The sequence below is a fragment of the Molothrus aeneus genome, chromosome 1 (assembly GCF_037042795.1).
Source record: "Molothrus aeneus isolate 106 chromosome 1, BPBGC_Maene_1.0, whole genome shotgun sequence".
Lineage (NCBI taxonomy): Eukaryota > Metazoa > Chordata > Aves > Passeriformes > Icteridae > Molothrus > Molothrus aeneus.
Window position 1 is genome coordinate 15,347,967 of NC_089646.1, and position 26,767 is coordinate 15,374,733.

General features: G+C 38.8%; 1 protein-coding gene across 4 annotated transcripts in view; it reads left to right on the forward strand.

Annotated features, from left to right (window-relative positions):
- Window positions 1-722: 722 nt before the first annotated feature.
- Window positions 723-26,767, forward strand: part of ZNF438 (zinc finger protein 438) — a 50,802-nt gene continuing 24,757 nt past the window's right edge. For 2 of the 4 annotated variants that reach the window (XM_066551820.1, XM_066551846.1), the window contains exons 1-3: window positions 723-773; window positions 2,855-2,936; window positions 3,421-3,474. The gene's annotated coding sequence lies outside the window, so the exon portion shown is untranslated. Of the gene's footprint in view, window positions 774-930; window positions 955-2,355; window positions 2,937-3,420; window positions 3,475-26,767 lie in introns of those variants that run through there. The other 2 variants (XM_066551829.1, XM_066551838.1) reach the window with 2 other exon arrangements.

Here is a 26,767-nt window from a genome sequence, read left to right on the forward strand (position 1 = left end):
GTGAGACTGGCCCCCACCTCACTCCAACCTCCTTTTAGGTAGCTCTGAAGAGCAGTAAGGTCCTCCCTGTTCCTCCTTTACTCCAGACTACACATCCGCAGCTCCCTTTAGCTGCTCCTCATCAGACTTGTCCTTCAGATGCTTCACCAGCTTCCCTGCCTTTCCCTGGACACACTCCAGCACCTCAATGTTTGCTTTAAAATGAGGGCCCCAAACCCAAGCCTGGTACTTGAGACACGGCCTCACTGCTGCCAAGTACAGAAGCACAATCACTGTCCTCATCTTGCTGGCCACACTATTGCTGATACAAGCCTGGATGCCACTGCCCTTCAAGGCAGCTGATGTTCAAACATCTGCGCCCCCTCTGACCCAGTGCTTTCAAGTCTCTTACGCTTATTTTCCAGCACAATTCCTGTACTTTTTAGAGATTCCTTTTTCAGCCTTGCCCCACAAAACCCCCCATCCCACTGCCTGACAACCATCACTTTCGGGGAGCGGCTGGGAGCGCAGCTCCCCCCGCCAGCGGCTGCCCGGAACGGGGAGGGAAGGCCTCACTCAGCACAGCGCTGCCCGAGGCCGCAACCCCGCATCCCCGGGGCAGCACCGCCGAGGCCCGAGCGCAGAACCAGCCCCGGCCCCGCCGCCCCATTCGGTCCGCCGCCCCATTCGGTCCGACAGCGCCCGCCCGCCGGCGGCCCCGCCCCTGCGCCTTCCCGCGGGGTGACGCCGCCGCCCCGCGCCGCGGAGGCGGGACCCGGGCACGGCGGGTGTTCGTAAGTTCCTTCCCCCCGCGGCAGTGGGGCCGCGGCCCGGGCTGGGGGCGGGCGGCGTCGGGGTGCGGCTGTCCCGCTCCCTGCCCGCCTGCGGAGCCGGCTGGCGGCGCGGGGCCGGGAAGCAAGAGGCGGAGGGGTGGCGGCTCCCGGCGGGGCGGGCGCCTCCTCCGGCCCTCACTCGGTGAGCCCGAGGGGTTTATCTCCGAAGCTCCGCGCCTGCGGGGCCCGTGGCTCGCCCTGGTACGACACGGCTGGTCCCGCTGCTCGGCCGAGGGGCGCGGCGGGCTCGGCAGCGTCCCCCGGCCGCCGAGGTGTGTGCGGGGCCCGCCCGGCTCCCGCCGCCGGAGCCCGGGAGCGGCGGTGCGGGGCCTGCGGCGCTCGGCCGGGGGCGCCGTGCGAGCCCGGAGCCAGCGCGGCCACCCGAGCCCCGGCCCAGGGGTGCCACAGCCCGGCCGGGGGGTGCCACAGCCCGGCCCGGGGTATCAGCCCCGCGGGTGCGGAAACTGCGAGAGGGCGTGACTGCTGTTGCCGGTTCTCATGTTGTAATAAAGACCTGCAGAAAGGCCGCGTGTGACCGCTTCCTACGGGTCACGATGGTTGCTTGTACAGCTCACGCTTTTGCAGTGGTGGCCATAGAGCGTGAGCTCGGTGAGGGGTGGCAGTGAGTGCCTCCAGGTTCTGGGGCAGCGTTTGGCTCCCCTGCTGTCCCTGCCAGCGTGAGTCAGAGCTGTGCGCCCAGCTCTTGACTGCAGGCCTGAGCGATGTTTCATAACCGTGCTGCTGCTTCCATAAAAGTACAAATACGATGCGCAGCCCTCTCGGGCTCCTTACGGTTTGGAAGGGACTGACGGCAAAAGGCGTTTTGTCCTGTGGTTGCAGAAATGGATGCAGTAAATGGGTGTAGTGTTTGTGTGCAACTTGCTGAGGCCTGTCGGCTTATGAATCCTTTGGAACTTTTAATAATGACATCAGGAACAAATCCCAGGTTCCAAGTAATCAGATGTGTCTGGCATAGATAATACAAGGAGGGAAGCATTTTAAAGCCGCATAAAAGAGTTTTCAGAAGATGTGTGAATGTCTACAGCGTGCAAATTTGAAACAATATGAAAGAGAGACTTGTTTCAATTTATTTTGCCCAAAAGTCATGCTCTATTAAAAGGTTTACATACTTCTATACCTAAACTAAAATTGATGTGGTATGTCTTGTGCTCGCTTCCTTTCTTCTCCAACATAACTGTTGTTGAAGCTTTTTACTGTGTATTAAGGTCTCAGTCAACAGCCTAGCTCTTAAATGCTGTATAGTTAAGCTAATTATAGTCTTGAGTTTTCTCGTACTAATTTATTTGAACCTGTAATATGCCATTAAAAGTGGTCTTTCATGTTATTATTCCTTAATAAAAAGGAAAGAGGAGGATAACATTGGGTAAACGCACAGCTTCCTTGGATCACAGTAGTTTATTGCAGTTTCTTTCCTCACAGAACTTTTCAGCAATCAAAATACTGAGCTGTTGTTCTTGTGTTTGTTTTTTCAATAACTTGATTGTAGCTAGTTATTTTTAGTAATAGTTTAACCTAATCTTTTTCAAAGTTACTTTTTTGTAAAGCAAAATACATCAGGGATGAGTGCATTTTTGTCTGCTTCAGTAGCTAGAAGAATTGGATATTTTCCATCTTAGAGTTTGTCAAAGGACAGAAAGGAAAAGGGAGAAATAAAGTGTATGACAAGTCATATATTTAAAATATTTTTCATAATGATCTATTGTTCTTAGCATTTAATTCTAAAGATATTTTTGGGTAATGATAACTGGAAGATCAGAAGAAAACCAGCACTATGCAAATGCTTTTAGCTTTTGAGCAGGCTATTAAAGAAATAGATTGGGATAGCTGAAGTTGTAATTGAAGTGTTTTTCAAAGCATTTAATGAAGAAAATACTGGTTTCTTATGTTTCCTGCATCTTATTTGTGAGTGAGAATATCAGAACTAGCAATGATGGGGAGAGCATATATGAGATATTTCTGACTTTCTCACTGAAGCCTTAGAAATGTGTAGTGATTGTCACACATATGTTTTTGATGTACAGGTTCAAGGATTATGTTGTGCTAGGTGGGAGGAGTGTTCTTCATCAGTGACTTGGACTGTTTCAAGCATTTTTATGTGCACAGGTAAAACATTTATAGAAGTGGTTTAATGTTTTAAATGTCTGTATGAAACTGGTGATGGTTTTATGTATTTAATTGCGCCTAAGGAGGTAGATGGTATCAGGTCAAAGTGAAATAGCCAAGTGTTGAATGTAGAACTTGAATTGGAAGTTGACTGGAAATATTGCTGCAGTTGCAAATAAAGAAAATTCAGAGCTTTAAAAGTGCATGGAAAAATCAGAAATGTATGAACTCTCATCAGTTATTTTAGCAATATTTATTCAGATATTTATTATTGTAATCTCTAGTCTAATGTCCTGTTAATGTATGGTATACCTCAGAGGAGATGCTGTTGTATTGTGGGTAAACATGTTTTATTAGAATTTTATTCACTGTTTCTTAAAATGTTTATCTTTTCTATTAAATATGATTTTCTGTCCTTTGCTAATATATTTCCTGAGATATTGGAACTTTCTGGTTTTGTTTGTTTTTTATTTCCTTGAAATAGGAATTAAGATGGATGAAATGTTTCATTGGTCATAGCAGCAGCAGGACAAATAAGGTGGGTATGTTGAAAGATTACAGTAATATCTTTACAGAGTGTTTTAGATTTTGATTCTGTGTCCATCTGAACACAAAGACAGTTTTTGCCTCTGTGTTTGAGTTGCTGTTTCTCTGCCCATTTGAAATTCTTTAAGGTCATTGAGGGTATATTCCATTGGGCTTGTACTCCAGTGAAACTGATTGTTTTTATAATTTCCATAAAAGATATTAGTTGTTCAGCAGCAGGAAAGTATGTTTTGATGCTCATCCTTACTTGCAGTCAAGACAAGACATGGGCCTTATTTGCTAAGACTTAATACTCCATGTTGGTGTTTTAATTCACTTACAGAGATCCAGAACACGTTTTACTTAAAAAGATTTTTTTAAAAACAAATTTAAAACATGACCACATATTTTTACAAGACAACATTGGCAAATAAGAGAAACAGTGCTGATTGAGTAATAATTGAGCTTTTTCTCATGGAGTATATTTGCATGTTTTTGTCAAAATTAAATGAATTACAGACTTCTTCACAATGTAACCACCATTAAATTATATGACAGAGATCTTTATTTTTTAATTTTTTTTTAATTTTAAAAATAAAAAGTTGTGGGTTGTTTTTTAAATTTCTTTTTTTTCTTGTGCTGATATAATAAAGAGATTCTTGCTGCCAGCTTAAAATGGCATTTTGAGAATGCTGTTGTCTTTGTATTGTATTTGCTCTGTAACTGTTGGTCTTGTGACCTCATGAAACCACAGAACAACTGGGTCAAAACCATTCTATTAAAATATCACGAAGTGTGATATTTGCTAATTGTGTCTTTGACTTATTGTATTATAGTACTGTATTTTCTGGTATTAGTTTGTCCCTAATTGGCTGGTTAAACCTAGTGTCAGTGGTATTCAAGCATTACTTTCTTAAAGATTTCATGGGTATTTATAGTGTAATTGGATGTTGTAGGAAAGTTAGCGTGGTTTGTGTAGCAATACATTGTAGTCTGATAACTCTTCCAGTCAATATCAAGAACATAATCAAAACACCATAAACCTCACTGTGGTAGAACTGTACTGTGTATTGAACAAGGATGTGAAAGGGCATCAATTAAGGAAAGACTGTCTTTGCTTTGTCACTTCAGTCTTTTACCATTTTAGGAAGGAATGTTTTCCTCACCTAAACTGTGCACTGTCCTTTTTCTCTTTGGTTCTTTTCTTGCATCTTTTTGAAGGCTATGCAATACTGAAAGCCTTGTTTGAAGGGAGCTGGCTGGTGTCCTCATGCCAGAAGAAGTTCAGTACTTAGCTGTTAGTTCACCTTGAATTGTTGCACAGATGGAAAGGAAAGAATGTAATCAACTCAGTCCATCTTTCAGAATTGTAATACATTGTGGTCAGTTCATTTGTGGTTAAACTTTTATTTTTGCAGAATAATGAGATTTTTTTTTTTCATGGAATCATATAAAGAGTAAAATTATGGAGTATTGAATCATAAACATGCTTTTTTTTTGAAGTGTGACTTTTACTTTTAGAGGCTGCTATAGGACGTTCATTTCTGTGTATGCATCATGTTTCATTCTGTGGCTTAGCAGTTTATTGTTTTTTAGAAAGTCTAAATCCAGGATTGTTGGTTTAGAAGAAGTGTCATGGTTAATGCCAAGAAGAGGTCATGTGCTGAGCTTCAGAGCTGGGCTGTTTCAGCCCTGCTGAAGAGCCTCAGTCACAGCAAGTCACTGGGGAGACAGGAGTATTCTTGTGGTTCACTTGGGTATTTGCAGGTGCTAAAGAGATGGAAAAGCAGCTTGGAAAATTTGTTGGATGGGTAAAGGAGTTATGGGGAAAGAAACAACTTCTGGGAGGCTTACTAGGATCTATCACTGAAATTGGTTTGGGATATTAGCTTGGTTGTAAGTTATAGTTCCAGGGAATATTTTTGCTGTTCAAGTGTGAGTGGCAGAGCAGTCAGAGCTGTGTTCCCATACTCAGTCTTTTTCATGAAGCCCTTTGTTGCCAGTAGCTGAATGCTGAAATGTATGTAGGAATTATTTAATGGTTTTACATGACCTCAAAGCAGAAACCAAATCAAAAATCCCCTCAAAGGTGCACTATTCAGCTGTGAAGGACGATTGCAAGGGACTTTGTCTCTTCTTCAAAGGATCTTTCTCTTGGGTTAGCACTGTGAAAATGGTGTATGGTGCCAAATTACAGCTTAGACTGATGTCATTGCTGTTACACCTGTGCTTCTTTGCCACTTCTCTTATATGTATGTTTGTGGTTATTTGGGATGAACTGTAGAAAATAGGGATTTTACAAAAAATTTTACTGATTTTTATAGTTTTGAGCACACTTCAGTCTTCTGCTGAGTGACGTAGAACTTAAATTCTGGTGGATTTTTTTGGCCATGACTGGTTGGCCTCCTAAGGGAGACTGCAGTCTGCTGATTGTGAGGGTGTGTGATCTCAGATTTATATCAGGCTGTCCTTTTAAAGAGTGCTACGTACACCAAGACATGAAGTTTTGACAGTTTTTGCTCTTCCTTAGCTCAATCAAAACAGAACTGCTGGTGGAGAAATAAGATAGATCCATGTTTTTAGGAAGCAGGGCAGTAAAGCTGAACTACCCAATGTTGGTCTCTGCTAATCATGTGCAGTGTCCTAAAGATAAAACTATACAACCCCTCTAAATACTGTTAGGGAATTGAAAAGGATCAGTCTATAGAAACCTGCATAGTCCTGTTGTGTAAGTAAGTGTAGTACTCTGTGTGTGATGAATCAAGCACTTGGAAGTTAGCAGCCTGCCAGTAAATTAATATGGATGTTCAGTGGGTTGCGTTGCTTTTGTCATCAACAGGTCTTGAGGCTTTACCAAAGCAGGAAAACAAATCAGTATTGGATTTAGAAAAAAGGAAACTGTTCTATATTACAGGACTCAAATGGAGACCACCCAAATGCCTTCAGCTGGTTTTTGTTATTTTCACAAATAGTTTGTTCTTTTAGCAGAGTGTTTAAGAACAGAGAGTCAGGTCAATTGCTCTATTATGATTTTCCCTAAACAGCAATATTAAGCAAACTTTAAAATATTGTTCATCATTGAGAAAAAAAAGTCTTATAGATTCTCTTGTTTTTTTTAGCTTCCAGAGAAAAATAGTGATAGGCTGTTGTGATTTCAAATCTTCAGATTATAAATGTAATGCACTGTGTTTTTGGAAACTTTTTGTAGTTTTGGCTGGATTGTACCTTGTAAGGGCCAATATAGTATCTATTAGATTTTATGGAATTTAGCAAGTTAATTCAGAGATGTTATATATTTTCCATAGTTCTGGTAGAATAAGTAGGATGCAGAATATTCTTGTCCTCCATAGTATGATTTATCTTTTCTATTACAGTCTTAGTAAAAAATACAGCTGACCTACCCTTTGAAAAATTGACTTGTTTTTGTGCCAAAGCACACTTGGTTCCTCATTGAAGACCTAAAAGCAAACAGTCCTGGGCAGTTACCTTTGCTTAGTGTATGTTTGTGTTCTCCTGTAAACCAGCGATTTTCTTTCTGGGAGGGTACCCTGATAGGCAAATGACAAAGATTTGCAGTCTGTAATTGGTGAGTTACAAAGAATAAATTATGCTGAAGGACAAAAAAGCAAGCACTGCCTGGCCCCAAATGATGTCTTGGCATATTACTAATGCCATATACTCAAAGTAGGGGACTGTGTGTTAAAAATCTTGTTTTTTCTCTTTACTTCTGATACCTGTGTTCATACTTGCAATCAAACTAAACAAAGTGTGATGGAGTATAAAATGCTGTGGTAAAAATCAGTGTCTTACTGTCATACAGCATGTCATCACAGTGGATGTGGTGCTGGATGCCTCTAAAAAGGATGTAGAGAAGAAGGGAATCAGTGAAGAGTCTAAAAAAGGAATCTGTGGGGATGGAAATTTGCTTTTATAAAGATAAATTGGAAGAAAAAGAAGAGATTGTTCAGCCTTTGAAAGGCAGTGAATATGAAGAAGTATAACACAAGTACACAGAAAGATGAATTGTGTTTGAGAAGTAACTCAAAAGCTGTTGATTTTTTGGTTCATGCTCTAAGAATAAGGGGACATTCTGTAAAATTTGGGTGACAAAGTGAGAAAGGAAACTTGAGAAAGGATCTATTTCTTAATAAACAGGTGAGAGTGAGCTCTTCAGTCTAGGGATAATTTTGATTTAGAAAAATTCTAATGGAATTAAATGAGTTAGAGTGCAAGAGTATTTACACAGGCTCAGGTTACCTTTTCTTCTAAAATAATATAATCCCTCATCTTTTTGTCACTTGCAAAATTATTTTTTCCATCATGAGTTTTAATAAAGCTCATCTAAAAACCATGTGTTGATGGTGTGAGTGAAGGAATTAAGTCTATCCCTAGTTTGTTTATGGGAGAAAGAATTGCAGCATCTGTAATTTGTTTGCTCTCTTTCCCTGTATTGGGTTATATCTAGGGGAGATACCCACTAGGCAATATGTCTAGTTCTCTTGGTAGGATGCACTGATTTACTTTGTTTCTCTTGTAGATGTGGATATTGGAGAAGAGGTTTTGGGGATTAACATCAGGGTCCTCATGAAGTTGGCAAGAATTTACCTAGGCCAGTTGTTTGTGTGACTTGCTACTTGTGAGACACTGCTCTGTTCAGCTTTGATTTTTCTATTGCCTGGGCTCGTGCATGAAGTTGGTGTTCCTGCAGTAATTTAATTCGAGTCAGTACACAAGTTTGTTCTGTACCTAGAGTGATGGAATATTTTGGGAGGATGAAATGAGCTAACGCTGGCCTTCTGTGTCAGCCTGCCAACTCCCAGCAAGTATGTAAAAAGTCATAAAAATAGCAGTGGGGGTATCTTAATTAAATGAGCATGCTTGTCGCTTTGCCAGTCTTTTCTCTTGGCATGGTTCAAATCCTAGAAACTGTTTGCTTTCAGTCTCTATCAAACTCAAATATAAAACTCTGTGATAAAAGCATCAGGAGCAGTGTTCAACATGAAAAGACTGCAGAATCGGCTTTTTCTCATTCCCACTTAAATGCCCTTTTCTCTCTGTTTAGTGCAGGCTGCAGTTTTTACTTTTGGTGTGTTTAGCAGCAGATTGAGTTAAATTTGTTGTATTTGGCTCTAGAGCAGCAAAGAGCAGATGTCATGGAGGTGCCATGACAGGAATAAAAAAATTCAGAAGGCTTGTGGGAATTTGGGGGTGAGAGGGAAGTCTTCCTCCTATTTTTTCCATGCTAGAATCCGTATTATAACATTTAGAGCTGGCATGCAGTTCAAAACTTGCCGTGCTGCAAGGGTTGATGCACTGACGCAGACATTCTTTCCCACAGCTCAAATTATGGAAACAGAGTTTATTTATAAAATAAAACATGCCTGTGAAATTATAATTGATACCTTAATTACAGGGAACTTGCCTGAAGGATGGTAACTTAGCAATCCGTGGGACATTTTCCTGGCTTAGAATAGCCACGATTTATACTGAAACATTTTCTCTGCGTGAATCCTAGAAATGGAATTCCCCTGTCAAGGCAGAAAAACTTCAGTAACTGAGAGGTACTCTGCCAGGGATGATAAGTCTAAAGTAACAGTCAACTTTTACATGTTATTTAGGGTTGGAACATCTGAAAAGTAAACTTTGCTATTCTGGATTTTCACTACTCGAAAAATATACATTTAAAAGCCACTGCTGCATGTTGCCATTCTTTGCATAATCAGGTGGGTCCCAGATGTATGTGGGATCTGGAGAAATTTCTTGCTTTGGGTTTTTTCTTTTCACTTTTGTAGATTAACATAATGCTCTGAAAGTCAGTGGTGGCTTCTTCTTTCTTTAAATCTTACCTCATTAAGGGCCATTTCTGAAAATACTTGATGTAGTTTGTTAGGTAGCAGCCTGATTGCTTGTTTGTCTTTCTTTCTCACATCTTTGTTTTTCATTCACCACCTACTTGCACTGCAAGAGTATATATTGCCACAGTATAGTTTATAGAAACATAAACATGATGTAATTTATGTCATATTTACATAATTTTGATTGCATGTTGCTGTATTTGAAAATTGTGCCAATTCTCTGTTGTTGTATGTGTAGAATGATGTACTTGATAATTTCTGGAGGAATTTTTTTTTTTTTCTGTGAGAAAAAGTTTTATTTACACAGTGATCTAGAGGGGAGGACAGTAATAAATGTACTTTTCCTTGAGATGGTACTCACTGATCCTGTATTAGTGTTTTAGTAAACCACGTTGACTCCTGCTTTGGGTCTTCTATTCTGGTGCTGAAGCTGAAATCTTGTCTAGCTCTTATAATTTGCTGGGGAGATGGAATTTGAAATAAAAGGAATGTATGCTATTGTGCATTTAGTAAGGATATGAAGTCTGACTTAATTTTAAAAAGCAATTGGTATAGTGGGGTCGCTTGACAGAAGCATCATATGTGTAAGGTATATAATGTACATGCTCTGTTCTCCTCTACAAAGTGCTGGGCAGAGTGTGCTGCTGTTCAGGTTTGAGAACAAACCCTCCCATGTCTTTTGTTGAAGAAAAATGTCAGTGCACTACTAAAAGAACACAGGTCTAACTTGCCTGTTGGCTGTAACATGTTGAGTTTCTTGGTTAGACAGCTAATTTCAGTGACTTGAAAGTGACAGGCCTGGGGATAATTGTGGTCTGAGCTGCTCCAAGAGGATTGAGTGAAGCCTTCTGGATTTCCTTAAAGATAAGGAAGCAGGTTTGATCAACAGCTGCTGGGAGGGTTTTTCACACACTCAGTTAGTCTAGTCCAGTGCAGGATGTTTCACCTCTGACCAGTTTAGAGCATGTACTGCCTAAGGTGAGCTGGTGAAACTTAACAGTTTTGGTGTTTTGATTAGCATCATTTATGTTTGCCCTGAAGTTAATTTCCTACAGCTATTTTTCACCTTGTTGTCAAATTTCTTTGTGTCAGGAGGACTTCATGACCACATTAAAAAAGTTAGAAAAATGATTATGTTTTGGATTCTGTATTTAAAGACTGTGTTCTACAGGATTTAAGTAATTAAGTATTTGTAAGGTTTCTTTTACATGATAAGGTTTTGCTTCAAAAGAAGCATGAAACTGTAGAGTGTTTAGGCTAGATCAAGGTTTTACCTGTTTTATTTCTCTTTTAATGATTTCATGCAAGCGTCAAACCTACAGAAATGTACTAGCATGGTTTGAAGATAGCTAGGTATTGTGAGGAGAGCTGGTCTAGGGTGTTATTAAGGTATAATTGATCTAATTCACTGCAAAAGTTTTGAAATCTTTTTGAAGGTGTTTTTTGCATCTTGCAAATCTTCAAATATTTGGTATAAAATATTGCTGTTTATTGGAAAGTGAAATTTCTGTTTGATTTTAACAGAAAGCTTTGTTCATGTTCAAGATAAAAGTGGACCAAACTTGCTCTTCTTTTTCAATTTTAAAATTATTCTACACTTACAGAAATGTAGATACCTTTTGAAAGATTTAGCTGATCAGCTTTTGAGAACCATAAAAATTCCTTAGATTAATAATAACGCTAACAAAATTGATGGAAACTCCTGAATATACAACTGGTTTGCTCTGGTTAAGTCTCTTCCTGTTCTAGGAAGCTGTTCATTTTGGAAAAGCAAAAAAATAAACAATATAAAATCTTAGTTATATAGTTAGTTAAAACCCATTATTCTGCAACTGTTATTCCCATAGTTGTGGAATAATGTGTTTTAATTTGACCATCATCAAAAATGCAAGTCAAGGAAAAAGAATAATGTATTGATGGTAATATCTACAAATTCGTAAAGCATCTTTCTCCTAGAAAACAAAATGTAAAAAAATAATTTGTGAAGTGGTCTGTACCTATAGACTATTGCAAGTATTCTATCAGGAGAATAGGACAGGCTAAGTATCCTGAGCCTTATTTAACCCTGAGGGATTTCAGTGATGAGAGATGTAATTAACTTGGGCATGTGAGCCTTTTTTTTGTCAAAGTGGAATTAAGTTTTAAAGTGTTCAATAATGAAAACTATTTATTTGAATTCTCTTCATATTATTTCAAACATGAAACACTAGAAAGACCATTTCCAAAATATTTATTAATAATTGCAGAATTAATAGATAAACCTAAAGAGTTCATAGATGTTAGTAATGGTTGAGAGAGAATAGAACCATGCTTGCCTGATGGAGGATATTTACAGAGAATGGTTTCAGGTTTTCTCTACTGGCCTCTCTCTCTCCAAGACTTGTGTGTCACTGGTGTAGTTAACTGATAATTCAGTTTTTGGTAATTATCTTTAGAAAGCTGCTCTGGATTGGGAAGGATAAAATGTTTAATGTGTATATTTGCAGTGTGGAAGGCAATGGGTGGGAATATTAATTCATGTTAGGTTGGCTGATTGTAGATGTCCCCAGAAGAGGAAGTTTTAAATTTCTATTCTATTTCTAGTCATATTACAAATAACTGTATTTAGAAGCATAGTAATTTTCAAAGCTAGTATCTTTGGAATTCACTTTTTCATTACAAAGTGGTTTCACAGGCCCAAAATATGACATATTAAGGATTTTAAAGTTGATTACATTTCTTTCTAGAAATAAGGTGAATGCCAGTAACCTCCCAATTAAAGAGCATTATTTGCAGCAGTACACTAGAATTGTGGAATATCCTGAGTTGGAAGGGCTTACAAGGATCACTGGGTTCAACTCCTACAAGTTTTCAGATACAAATTCTGCAGAAGTTTCACAAAGAGCAGATGTGGCTAGGTGGAAAATGTTGATTTGCAAAGGAATCCTGTGCAGTGCCCAGTGTTGTGAGCCACAGTGCTGCTTCAGGGTGCAGCAGATGAGTCAGTTGCAAATTCCTCATGAGAGGAATGCTCAGATTCTGATGTGCTGCCTACGCTTGGGAGGTGCAGGGAACCCTTCCCGTGGCTGCTGCCACCAACGCCTTTGCACAGTAATAGCCCTTGTAGGCAGCTCCTGCCTTCTGACAGACTGCAGTCAGCTCACCTGGCTGAAAATAGGCTGTGGTTTTAAACACACTGAACTGAAAAAAACCACACTCTATCACTGGGAGTATTTTTGCTTCACATGTACAAGTCCTTTGAAAACAGAGTATCTTGCAACAATATTGAAATGGTTTTCTCTGACTGATGAACAAACAGAACACAGTGTTATCTGCTGTGGATGGATTCATGTTGCATTTATAGCTATTGAAAAACTAGTGGCTCATCCACTACTGCAGCTTTTTTGGCTAACATCTTGTTTGAATACTGTACTGCTAAATCTTTAATCTGCTGTGGAGACAGACAAATTTAGGAGCAGTGACTTTAATCTTTGAAGAACGTGTATTGACTGGGAAAGCTAGTTCAGTTTATTTTTGCAAATCACCAACCCTTAGAAGTGGGATTAAGTTTAGTGCAGGAGAAGATGGAACTTTTCCCTTTGTCTCCAGAGTGAGGTCACAGTGCTTGTCTCTTTTCAGCTTCCATCTCAGTAAAATAATAGAAAATATAATAGTTTCATGCTTCAGTTTTATCTCCTGAAGAATGGGAGTTATGGTTACTTGTGCAGGCCGTAATGTCAGCAATTACTTCTTGTCCTTGTTGCTTCTTTACTGCGCTGTCCCTGCCCTATTTGCATACCTGTAGTTGAAATTCTCATGTGCTGCCTTTGTATTTTCTTCTTTTTTTGCCCCTTGATTTTATTTATTTAGAGATTCCACTGAGCAGGTAGCTGAGTAGACTTCAGCCGTGCAGGAATTGGTTGTGCATGTGGCTTTAGTGATGGCAAAATCCCACCCACCTTAGATGCGAAGGCAAGGAAAAGGAAACATAACATAATCCAACAGATGAGATGAGAAAAGAAAGGCTTTGGTAGTAAAGGAAGGTAGAGGGGAACACCTGAGTCACAAGGTTGGAAGAAAAGAAGCTAAAGTGATACACTGGTTTTGGTACCGCAATCTGTCATGATACTGTTCTGATTTGTAATTTTAAGAATAGCTAAAGAGGTGTGTTGCTTAAATAAGGTAATTCACTGATTTTTTTTAAATTGTAAAAGTATCTTTTAATCCCATTTTTCAATAGAGCAGATACACACTAGGAGTCATTTTAGGGGAGCATATTTTTGTTTAATGAGGATAGGTTTATGGTAATTTTAATCAATAAATTAATAAAAACAGTAGTGCTTGATTGCTTTATTGCTTATCTCGTATCTGACTGGGGTTATGTACAGCATTATGTCTTGGTAGATTTGAAAGAATGCTATTTTCCTTATTGAGTAGCTTAAGAAAAAATCTCGTCTCACTAAAATGGATCCCAGTTCTGTGTGAAGGACAGGCATGTGATCACTGTTCACTTTCCAATATCACACTTGAAGGCTTTCTAAGTCGACTGAACTACAGTCAGGTCACTCAAATTCCCCCATGTCCCTAAAGAATAGAGATTGTTTCACCAGCAAATACATCACATACTTTGAGCCCATTCTGCTGAGTTACGGTGTTTATTTCAGAATTTGGGAGATTAATTTTTATGGAACAGGTAACTGAGAGAGTTAGCATTCTTGCTTGAATAATGCCCTATATATTTTGGACAGAGATTTTCTTGACTAAATGAGAACAAGAGATTTGACCATCTTCTAAAGGGGGCACTGTTTGGTCAGCGTAAACTTAAAAGAAAATTCCAGAAGAGACAACTGACCATTCTTGTGTGATGTTTGCAACTTTTTCATGTTTCTTCTGGGCTTTAATTATACTGCATCTACATGGCAAGAAGAAAGACCAGGGGTTTTGTTCTTTTCATGGAGGTGTAGCTTTACCACATCGTTGGGAATTTATAGCCTAGTAATATATAGTGTATTTTCCATTCCTGCATTTTGCAATTGGTTTATGCAGCCTTATAGTCTGGCAGCTGAGAGCTCACTTTTTCATGATTTTTTTTGGCAGGAAAGGGTTACTGTTCACATTTCCTGTGTAATTCCTTCTGATCTTGCTGGGCTGTAATTACTTTCTTGATGTTAAACATTCCCAGGCTCCTATAACCTTCTAGCCTGCTTGCACTGGCCAAGTTTGTCCCAGGTGAACATGTGGGCGAACCTCCTGTTTTTGAGGATAAAAATCTCTCCTTCCTGTGTAAGATAGGCTACATACTCATTGCTTTGCTGTGCAATCCCAAGAGAAATCTTTTAAAAAATAATAATAAGGTAGCACATCACTCTTTTAGAGTCAGACTTAGCAGCCAAAATACATCACAAATCAACTGTGTGGGTTAAGAATTTGCTGAATCTTGGTTGAATGACTGCGAGTTCACATTGAAGATTATTTTTTCTTAATACATTTGGAAAATAGGTTATGATATAAAAAAGACAGATTTTTGACTGTAGCTTCTTACTTTTGACCATATAATTGGCCAATCTTTTTAAGCTTGTTTGAATGTAGAACTACTTAGCTGAGCCTTCAGGAATCTTTTGAATTCTTTGCAGTAGCAGCATATTAAAAAAAAAAAAAAAAGAAAAAGCCCAGAATCTTACTCAGTTCTGTCTTTCTTACATAGTTCAGTTATCCTGTGTTTCTTCTGATTTTCAATTTTAGTATATAAACACTAAACCCAAGGTATTATTTTGTTTTTAAATAGAAGTGACTGTGTACTACTGAAAAATGTTGACTTCAGAGGTGTGGGAACTGAAGTGTTCTGTTCTGCAAAGGCACCAAAAGGTTTTCTGTGCTGCTCTTCAGCTTTAATGTGGAGGAGACACCTGTAAGAATGTGAGTGAAGTTTGTTTTCCATGACCTTTATGCTGTTTTCTCACAGTGCCAAGAAAGATGAAAGGTTGTGATGGCAGGGTTTTTTTAGGGTGTGAGGAGTTGTAATGTGCTGATACATTGACACTGGTGAATGTTGGGTTAGTTTTGTGGTTTTTTTTTTTTACTGACAATGTCAGAGAAAGTAGTTGGAAGTTCTGTGCTCTATTGGTTCAAGAAGTAGCCTGAATTTTGATACTTCAGTTAAGAGCAATCTCATTACCTTATTATTCTGTTATAGATAACTTTTCTGTCATAATCCTAGTCTTACTTACTCATGCATTTAATTGGCTGCTTTGTGAAATTCTCAGACTGTAAGTAATTCTATTTTGTTTAGCTGTATTATTGTACTTGCAGCACAGATACTCAGCAGTGTTCCCAGTAACCGACTGACTGAAGTGTTGTGAATGTATAACTGTGAGCTCAATGGGGATTATATGATTATACCTGGAAGAAAATGGTTTGTAGGTAATAAATGGTATTGGTTTGAGCCCTTTTCTTAATTTAATTCTCATGCACTCCAATGCCTGTGATTTACTATATAAATAGAGATTAAAACAGCTGGCATGTGTGTTGTTGACTGTGCAGCAATGCTAGTGAATGATAGGAAAAATATATTTTAATGAAAATGTCTTTAATCTTTTCAGGAAGTCTTAAATTTGACGCCTTAGTTACAATTGGAATGCAGTCAGTATGCTGCCCAGTTGTTAATTGCATACTCCATCATGTAACTGGGAACATGGCTGTCAGATCTATCTGGTTTTGTTGTTGAACCTGGTGTTCTTATGGGGTATTATTCAACATAGAGAAATCCAGTCCTGGCATAAAGTATTTGTACAGTAGTTACGTGAAAAAAACAATGAAGCACTAGGTGAGTATAACTGGTCAGAAAAGGATGCTGCTTGTAATTTCCATTTACACAGTCATTTTATTGTGGACTGCTTGTCATCCTCAGATGCTTGAGATTTGTTAGAACACTTTGTATGAAGTGGGTTTACCTTTGCATATCCACTTGGGTATGTGTTCAACATATTGCAAGCATGATAGGCTTCTGTACAGCAGGGTAATACTTTGTTTAAAGTTTTTTTTCCAAAACAGCTTGCTTTTGACTATAAATTATGAAAACACGGATGAATTTAGAGTTAGTTGAGAGGCAGACCCTCCTGAGGCCTGTTTTCCATCTCACAGGATGTATAGTTCATCTTACCATTCACTTTACCTGTTTAATTTTGCATCTGCTTAGATGAAGGCAGAGAAGAATTACTCACTATTTTGTAATTAAAGCTACCCTGTTTTGAATTTGTTTTGTAAAATACTTAGAATGTAACCAACCAGACTCTCTATTATGAATTTCACCTTCATGGTGGAAAGTACCCTGAGTGGTAATGAATTTTCTTCCATGAAAAATTTGTGGTTTCAGAGTCTATGTGAATTGCCTCTTGCTTTTTGTGTAGAAGTCATGTTACAGGATGTTAGCTGGTTCTGTTTATCCTCTGTGTGTGTGTCCATGTTGATCTAGTGATTTAACATAAAACTCTTGTGGACTTTGGTGTCTGTAATGTACTAGAGGTAGGGTGATGCAGATAGCTGTGATGCAGGGAAGAATTGGACCTAACCTTAAGTGTATTTAATGCAGAGAAAGTAACTCAGGTTTTAACATGCTGCTATAGAAATAAGGAATGATTTGTATTAGGGGAGCTTTTAAGCTTTCAGACAATGTAGTCAAATGTATTTTCATATTCAGAGTTGTTCTCTCTTAGGGAGGACATGTAAATTACTGTTGTGACAAAATGCATAAATGTGTCTAGGATTTGATAGTAATTAATTCATTTTACTTATCTAAGGATAGATTAAGTGCCTCAGTTTGGAACTGGCTATAAAAAGTAACATGTAAACAAATTTAACACACATCCGGTGTCACAGCACGTTTAGTAGAACTGAGAGCGCTTTGTTTTCAAATGCAGTGGTTTCTCACTTTCAGTGTTCACAAGCTGTTCAGTCACAGAGCTCCTCTTCACTGGATTTTTAAGGGCACATTTATCTCCATGGCTTTCTTGACTTGAACTCTATATGACAGAGTCTTAAGTACTGCTAAAATGTTTGCCATTGGTGCGTAGAAAAAAATCACAGAATATCCTGAGTTGGGAGGGTCCCACAAGGATCATCAAAGTCCAGCTCCTGGGCCTTCACAGGGCAGCCCCAAGAGTCACACCCTGTGCCTGAGAGCATTGTCCAAACACTTCTTCACCTCTGTTAGACTCGGTGAACATTTCCCTGGGGAGCCTGTTACCGTGCCCAACCACCCTCTGGGTGAAGAACCTTTACTAATATTCAGCCTAAACCTTCCATGATGCAGCCTCAGGCCATTCCCTAAGGTCCTGTCCTGACCAGAGAGAAGAGATCAGTGCCAGTCCCTCCCCTTATCTTCACGAGGAAGCTGTAGACTGCAATGAGGTCTCCCTTCAGTCTCCTCCTGACCAAGTGACCTCAGCCACTCCTCACACAGCTTCCCCTCAAGGCCCTGCACCATTTTGGTGAAGGATTCTTTTTACACTTTCTGACAGCTTTGTCTTTCTTTCCTTGTGGTGCCCAAAACTGCACAGAGGCCTCAAGGGCAGGCTGTGCCTGTGCAGAGCAGAGTGGGACAGTCCCCTCCCTTGCCTGGCTGGCCATGCTGTGCCTGATGCACCCTTGGGAGGCCCAGCAGAGAGATCTTGACAGATTAGAGGTCTGGGCAACCACCAACCACATGAAGTTCAACAGGCAAAGTGCTGGATTCTGTTCCTGGGATGGGGCAACCCTGGATGTAGAGACTGGGCAATGGGAGGGTGGTGAGTAGTGCCACTGAAAGGGACCTGGGGGTCCTGGTCCATGGCAAGGTGAACCTGAGCCAGCAGTGCCCTGGCAGCCAGGAGGGCCAACCCTGTCCTGGGGGGCATCAGGCACAGCATGGCCAGCAGGGCAAGGGAGGGCATTGTCCTGCTCTGCTCTGCTCTAGGGCGGCCTCACCTCGAGTGCTGGGGGCAGGTCTGGGTGCCACAATATAAGAAAGAGATTAAACTGTTAGAAAGCATGAAAAGGAGAGCCACAAAGATGGTGCAGGGCCTTGAGGGGAAGCCGTGTGAGGAGCAGCTGAGATCACTTGGTCTGTTCAGCCTGGGTGAGAGGAGTCTGAGGGGAGACCTCATTGCAGTCTGGTGAGGCAAAGAGGAGGGACAAGCACTGATCTGTTCTCTGGTGACCAGTGACAGGACATGAGGGAACGGCCTGAAGTTGCGTCAGGATAGTTTTAGGTTGGATATCTGGAAGAGGTTCTTCACCCAGAGGGTGGTTGGTCACTGGGACTGGCTCCCCAGGGCAGTGGTCACAGCACCAAGGCCAATGGAATTCAAGAAGTGTTTGTGCAACGCTCTCATGCACAGCGGGTGACTCTTGGGGGTGATGCTGTGCAGGGCCAGGAGTTGGACTCCATGCTCATTGTGGGTCCCTTCCAACTCAGGGGCTTATTCTGTGATTCTTATTTTTTAAGTCCTGTTAATTTTATGGTTTTAGATTAACAGTCAGGAAAACAGAGAACCTTACAAGGTATTTAGCAATTTGAAAGATGTTAGGAAACAGAATACACTATATCCTTATTATCCTTATTATGTGTTTGTCTTGTAGAGAAAGAGTTCTGTTCTTGTCGTCTGCTCTCATGCTTGAAGTAATTTTATGTTTTGTCATCTGGTAAATGTATATATATTGTCTAAATTTTTTACTTATGGGAGGCTTCTTCTAAAATTCCCATCCAAAACTTTACATTTCAGAAACTTAAGCTCAATTCTTACATCTGTATAAAATGAATTTGGCTTCCAGTCTGTGAATTTTCGTGGTACTTGAATACTGTAGGTGCTACAGCTATTGCAGTAAACAGTTTTAAAGAAACTTGCAAATTAAATACATATATAGCCAGAAATCTTGAAAGAAATACGTACTTATTTATCTTTGAAGGTAACTGTCATCAATGGAAATACCTAATTTTTTAGATTCATCACAGGACTGTGGGTTTGAAGGGAACCCTTTGTCATTGCAAGTTTGTGTTTCATTTTTAAGGTTAATTCAGTTCTGACTTGTGGCATGATCATTGACATTTACATGGTATGGGCCATGAGGCCTGCATGCAGCAAGTGAATTCACACAGATCAGAAATAGCTTAGAAGAAAAGTGCAAAATGTCTTTGGCGCTTATCACCATTATTTTTAATCTCCCCTCCTCCCTTCCAGTGCCCTAAAAAGAAGTAGTTGAGCTGGATGAATCCATGTTTGATACAGAGGATGATGCAGATTGTTGGCATTCACCCAGTACACAGTTCAAAACTACAAAGTTTACAACACAGATCTTGCATTATTTCACTACTAGTGAAAGGTGAATGACTTTGAAGAGCAGAAGTGAATGTGGTAGAAATAATACGCAGGGTTTTCTGCTTTGATGCAAGGGAGGCATTGATTTTTGGTTTTACAGAAATACATTTGGCAATGTTCTTTCCATATTAAAACCCTTATCTAAATCTTAAAAGATACCATGTTCTGTGTCCAGGCTTGTATATTTTGCTATTTAGTGCCAGTTTTTGAGATAAAGCAAAATGATAGATTAAAAAATCAAAGCACAGCTGTGTAAAGAAAACTATAGCTGACTGAAATAATTTGTATGTTACCCATGTTTAATGAGTGTTCACTAGAGAACCTCTAAAAAATGAAATGTCACAGCAAAACCTTACAGACTTTTCTGTGGTTTTGTGTATTAAATGTTCTGTTGCCTGCTTGAACAGTTCTCACCATTCAGAAGACAAGTAGAGCAGAACTGTGACAGTGTTTTTTTCTGAAAAAATTTATTGGAGACTTTTTAATGTAATACAGATCCTAGAAAGATGAGCAGTTTCTTAAAGTCATTCTGTATTCAGTAAAGAAAAATGATGAGAAATTCAGCCTGTTGCAGGTATTGAGAGTTTATGCTGATAAATCACTTGGCCACTAATCAATTTTTGAAGCTTTGAAAATAATTCTTTACATCTATCTGACAGTTTTCAAACAAATGAAAGCCACTCTGTTGTCTTCTGTACAGGTTTTTCTTTCTGAGGCTTGTAGAATAAATAGAGCAGGTGTGTTAGGAGCTGTGATCTAATTTTGCAGGTTGGGAGCCAAGAACAAGTTCTGCATGCACATACCTCCTGCTTTAATCTTTAAAAGAAGAGCAGGCTTAAAAAACAAGAGTACTTGAGCATAAAAATGTGACTTGCTTGACACCTACTTGTTCATTTTGTTATTACCCCCAGAACAATTCTTCTTTCAGGAAACATGATTTGTTTGGTTGAAACAAGGTAAGGAAGGGAGTGAAGCAATACAGTTTTAAAGAATGGGGAGCTGATGATGGCAAGCACTGTATGGCTTGGAGACAGGAGATTAAGGAGGTAAAGTTATTAATAAAAATCTGTGGGCAGTGGAGTACAATGGAGTTCTTTAAATATAGAGGATGTTCTTGAAGGGTACAGAAGCTTAGTAGTGATAGAAGTCCAATACTGGCAAGGATGATAAATTTCTGCTGTGCAGAGAAAGGCATAAATATTCAATAAATATTTTGTTCTGTATTCAGAAAGAGGCTGGATGATGCTTTTACATCTCACCACCTCCATCATTAGTGATGGGAAGAATGTATTATCACTGTACCAGCAACTATTAATGTTAAATGTTTTTAAATCTGCTGCACTGACACCTACAGATACTAAAAAAGAAAAAAAAGCTTAGAAGCTGTATGAATTATTCATTTTGAGTTTTAACAAATCATGGAACAGTGGAGAAATTTTAGAAGGCTGGAGGTGAAGGGGAACTAATGTGCCCAAATTTAGAAAGTATAATAAGTCCACCTTGAAAAGGCTGATAGTAGTATGCTGTCAGTAAAGATTTAAAGGAGAATTACATAATTAATGCTGATGAGAATGGGCAAGTCAGACCTACATTGTACTGCTCCATGGGGTTACTCTTTCTCTAAACTGATATTAGACTGACTGGCCTGTAGTTCCCCAGATCCTCTCTCTTGCCTTTCTTGAAGATGGCTATGTGCCTTTTTCCAGTCTCAGGGGATCTCCCTTGATGCCATGATTTTTGGAAGATGATAGAGTGCATCCTTGTGGTGACACTGATCAGCTCTCTCCACACTGCTGAAAGCATGCTTCTGATCCTGTGGATTTGTACCACTGCACCTTCATCTACTCTTGGTAATGTTATATCAGTGCCTCAGCCTCTTCCATGGCTTCATTCACCTTCTCTGCTAAGCATTAGACACTTTTTCCTTAGCCTTTCTTTTGTGACCTTTGCCTTTTTTTCACTCTCTATGTGTATGCTTGAGTAGTGTCTTAAATAATTAGAACTCTGCTGTAAGACACTGAGCATGACTAGCAAAGTTTGGATTTGGACATAAAGTAGGAATTAGTACTGCTATTCAAAAAATAGATGTTTGGTTATTTAATTGCCCTAAGTCAGCAGAACTTGAGTGTTAGAATTTGAAGGCTTGACATGACTCGAGCAGTGTAGGTGTCCCACAGCATGGCTTTTATGGTAAATTAATGAAAAGGTACTGTGTGTCAAACCAAAAAAACCTAGCTGATTTAAAAGCTTGGTCATGCTTAATTGTTTTCCTCTTGAAGTACTAATTCAGTTTGGTCTTGCTTAGTTTGAGATTTAACTGAATGCATTTGGAATACAAATATCCGTAGGAACAGAAGACAAAGCTGGAGGCCCATAGAGAAAGAAGAATGTTCCCAGGGTTAGCATAGACTGCACGCCACAGCTGGTTGCTGGACAGCATCCAGGAATAATTTTGACATGTTTATTTCACATTTTTTCTCCGTGAACATGTTTTAAGGACACTTCATTAAAAATGTCCGATAGTCTTTGAAGCTCTGTGCCTTTAACGTTTTTCAGACAACAAACAGGGTGGTGGATACAAAAACGAAAATTATTTTGGCAAGGACTATTTGCACAATGAGAACAACACAAGCTGAGTGAAGGCAGTAAACTAGGTCAGGTTGGATTTTGATTTATTCTTTTTTGTATTTTTAACTGTGTGAAAGTTTTTGTAGTAAGTATGGTTCATCTGTAACACAGTGCTGATAGACAATAATAGACACTAAGAAAGAGAATCATTTAAATAAATTACAGAATATGTTGTCCTGTGTATTTTGTAGGAATGGCGTACCAGTTTTGAACAACATTTGATATTTTGTGTGCTCCTTGATGCTATTCAATAAAGCTTGTCACCAAAACTAGCTACATCTGGAATGTTTGTGTCTATTTAACTTCTACTATTTGTATTAAAAAATGTATGTATACCAGATTGATGAGAAAATACACTCTATTATGTTCTGATTGTCCTTAAAGTAAATGACACATTAGTCACTTCAGCCCAGCAGTTGCTTTTTCAGTTGGGTCAGAGCTCTGGGAGCTCCCAGCCAGGGAACTGGGACATTCCATGCAGGAGAATCCGTCGAAGTGGTGACAGTCCTCTCCCAGAGAGTGAGAGGGCTGTGGCCAAGCAAAGAATGTGGGTGAGCAGCTGAACCTCTCTGCTGGGGTCTGTATGAATTAGTCTGGGCACAGCAGCAGCAGGGAGGGCAGATGCTGCCTCTGCTGCCTGTGCTCAGCTCTCAGCTGCGCTGTCACTTCCCTGGCTGCAGCTCTCGTGAGGGTTCCAGAGCTGTAGTTCACATCTTCAACTGTGGATGTTGAACTGCCCTTAATTATGCAACATAATTTTGAGTGAATTGGTTGCATGTTGGGAATTCTTTTTATCTACAAATATAAAATTTACACAATATTCTTTAACACTTTAAGCACCAGCTGTGACAGAACTTATATAAAATGTGACCTTTTAATTTTTGCACTAAATTTGGAACTCTGGGTTTTATGAGGGTGATTCAGTGAGATTATATTCTAATTTGTCAGCTTACTGTTTGATGATTCTTTTAATGCAGAACAGTTCATTATGTGCTTGAGAGGCAGTAAAGGTGGAAGCTGCTTATGCTAGTCATTAGATATTTACAGGATTTTTAGATATGACCTGTTAAACACATACTCCTTTCTGGTGAGTAGGATAGTGTTTGGGAAACATAAGATACAACTCGCAGTTGAGCAATGTTTTTAATGTTGGGTATTAAAAAAAATCCTACTATTGTATTTGCATCTCTAGTTTTAAAAGCATATGTGTTCTTGAAGTGTACTGAACACTCAGTTATCCAGAAAAAACCCATCCTTAGCCCTGGCACAGTCTGGGCTAGCAGTATTACAGGCAGAGTTTGGGGGCAGAATCAGTGTAACACCAAAACAGTTGAACCAGTTCTTAGTACAACATCTGATTCCTTACCTGGAATATTTTTTACTACAGGGCTGTCTGAAGGACCAGTTGTGCCTCACAACAGTTACATGTGCTGAAATGAATTCTGCTTCTTCAGTAGAACTTAAATTTGCATTTGAGTTCAGCTGAAGAAAACAGGCTTCTTCCCTCAACATAAATCACTAAATAGTTCAGTGTATAATTCAAATTAAGAGCTTTTTTTGTTTGTTAGGCCTTAGAATTTAGTTTGCTTTAATGGTCTTAAGCATGTGGTAGCGTTAGTTTTTTTTGATGCTAATACCATTTTCCTGTTCTTTGTTTCAACTTTTGTCTGTTGAATTTTTGTTTGAATTTGAGTTTGAATTTGTGTTAGAGATGAGCCCTTTTGAGAGGGAATTTAAACAGAAAGTCATCATTTGGTAGGCAGTCTGAATTTTAACTTCTTGGAAGTACATCCCATCTTGGTATAGGTGATTTATTGCTTGATTGGGCACAGTCATAGTAAATGGATGTTATTTTAATTTTATTTTTATTTTTAATTTTTATATATTAGTTCTTGAATGCTTGTTTTGCTTAGGTCTGTGAATACAATATATTGAACTTAAAAAACATACACTGCATTTTATGAAGTATAGAGGATATTGCTACACAAACTTTATAAAAGCCACAATGTAGTTTTCTTGGCCTTTTAAGAAACTTGTAATGGAAATTCTTATAGAAAGAGCTGTAGATGATGCTGCTATTTGGTACCATAGCAAAATGGAGTACTTTGTTCAAGTTTGCAGCTGTAAAATCAGAAATAATTCCATTATTTTAGTGAGAATTGCAAAAGCAATTCACCTTGCAAAGCCTGAAGTGTTTTTTTGCTTTTTGTCAGCTGTTGTTTTTTCTTCTAAGTAGAACATTAACAACATACCCAGAGTATATGAAAATAATGAAACCCTGTAGAAAATCCTTCTTGAATGACACAGGAAGTTTTATCAGAAAGATGCAGCTTGGTGTTGAAGTAATCCAAAATACTTCAGTCAGAAGAAGTGATTGACTATTTCTTTTTTAGTATCTACAAAACTTCAGGGCCATCTGTGATTCTGTGAAGAATTCAGTATCACATTTCAAACTTAAATCAGTCAAAATGGTGCGGATGAATGTTGCTCTTAATCCTCTGATTATTAGTGGAATTTTTAGGTCTGTGTTATCTGACACATTCAAATAAATTTTTTGTACATGTGGTTATGTTTTGAAGTATCAAGTAGCTCTAAAATATGTTAGGACTATCAAATTAAACACAACTTGCTCTCCTTTCAGCATTGCAGACCTTGTTCTTTCTGTAGTCTAAAATCAACAGAAACCTAAAGCTTTCACTGGAAGTTGTAACACTACTAGTAATAGCTTATTCTTCAAATGTTAAAGTAGAGGAAGATAAAAAAAACCAGGTAAAATACAACTAATTTGTCTTTTTGATCTTTCCTGTAGTCCTCTTTAATTATTTTGGTTAGTACCTTTGTATGTTAACCTCCTTCTGCTCTTTGAAATAATCTGGACTTCTCTAGTATAAAAACTAGTTATTCATCAGGTAAATAAAAAGTATATATGGCATTTTATTACAAAATGTCTTTATTCTCTGCCAATCAATCTGAAGTTCTCTTTAATCCATCAGCATAACTAAATAATAAATATGGGAGGCTTAGGTAATTCTGAAGTATGGTAAGAGCATTGCCATAGGAATTGATGGAACAATCTGTCCTATGTATGTAGACCAAATTTTGCTGTCATTTTCAGGCTACCCTTTCCTGTCAGTTAGTAAATACAATTTGATTTCTGAGAGGCAGTTGTTGATGTTTTTAAGACTCATCCAAACAAAGCTGTAAGGCCAGTGTTGACCCTGTTTTCAGCAGGGAAGTTGGACAGGATGACCTTGTGCAGTTTCTGCCAACCTGAATGATTTTGTGAGTAGCTGTTTACACAGCCACAGATGTTTGTCTGGTTCTGTGAAGTTTTAGTGTAACTCCAATGAAATTGCTGTTTTAGTGTTTGTGATATTGTTTATCTGAAAAGAAAGCTAATGTACAGCACAGTGAGAGATAAAATAGGTCAAATCAGTAATTAATTACGATCAAAAGCCAAAAAGTCTCAGAGTTTAATTAGGTATTACAAACTGAAAACCATAGTGGTGTGCTGCAGTTCCGCTATGAATGACATAATATATTGCTAACAGAAGTGTAAGATACACAGATTGTGTCTTAGGAAACTGCATTGTTGAGAATCCCAGCAAAGCTTCTAAGCAGTTTGGACCCAAGCAATAAATGAGTGCTTAATTAAGAACCAAGATAATATGGTGGTGGGGAGGAACAGGAGTAGAAGGAATTGTGCTGTTTGAATTATAAAGTGAATTCTAGATTAGTCATTACCTACTAAGAATGGTGCATATTTCTGTTTCTTGTTTTGTTTTAAATACTAAGTTAATTTGAATTTAAATTGTAAGAACTGTGGGCAGCATAGATTTCATGTAGTATGTTATAAAAATGAAATTTGTATTTTCCAGAACTAATTTTTTAGCTGTCCTAAGAGTCAAGAACAAAATCTATCCGTTTGTATTGATTCATCGTTTCACAGTTACATTTACACCAGTAATAACCAAGATTGATTTGTCCTTTTAATACAAGGAAATAGCAAAGATGTCTGACCCAGACATGGAACTTACATGGGTCTCCAGTGCTCTCCAGAGCACTCCTACCAAGAAGGAATTTACTAAGGAAAACATAATATGACAATCTGTCCTTTTAAATTGGAAATTTGGAAAAAAAAGATGTTATTTTTTGACATTCAATGAATTGGTTAATATTAGGCATAATAGTGACCAGGCTCTTTTGAATTTTTTCAGAATGGAGTTGTTTTCTTAAATGGAAAATAGTTGGGGTTATTTATAGTCATAAAAACTGTTCCAGTACACTTTATTTTAATACACATACATTTCATAAAATGAAGACTCAATATTGCACCTTCTTTAGCCTTCTCTTCTCCCAGTGTCTTTTTGAGAAATTTCACTTTAATACATTTTTTTCAGGTCCTTGAATTTGCTTTTTTGGAGATAGTTATAGTTATAAAATAATAATTGGCGAGACTGTATGCTAGTTTGGCCACAATAGGAGAAAATGT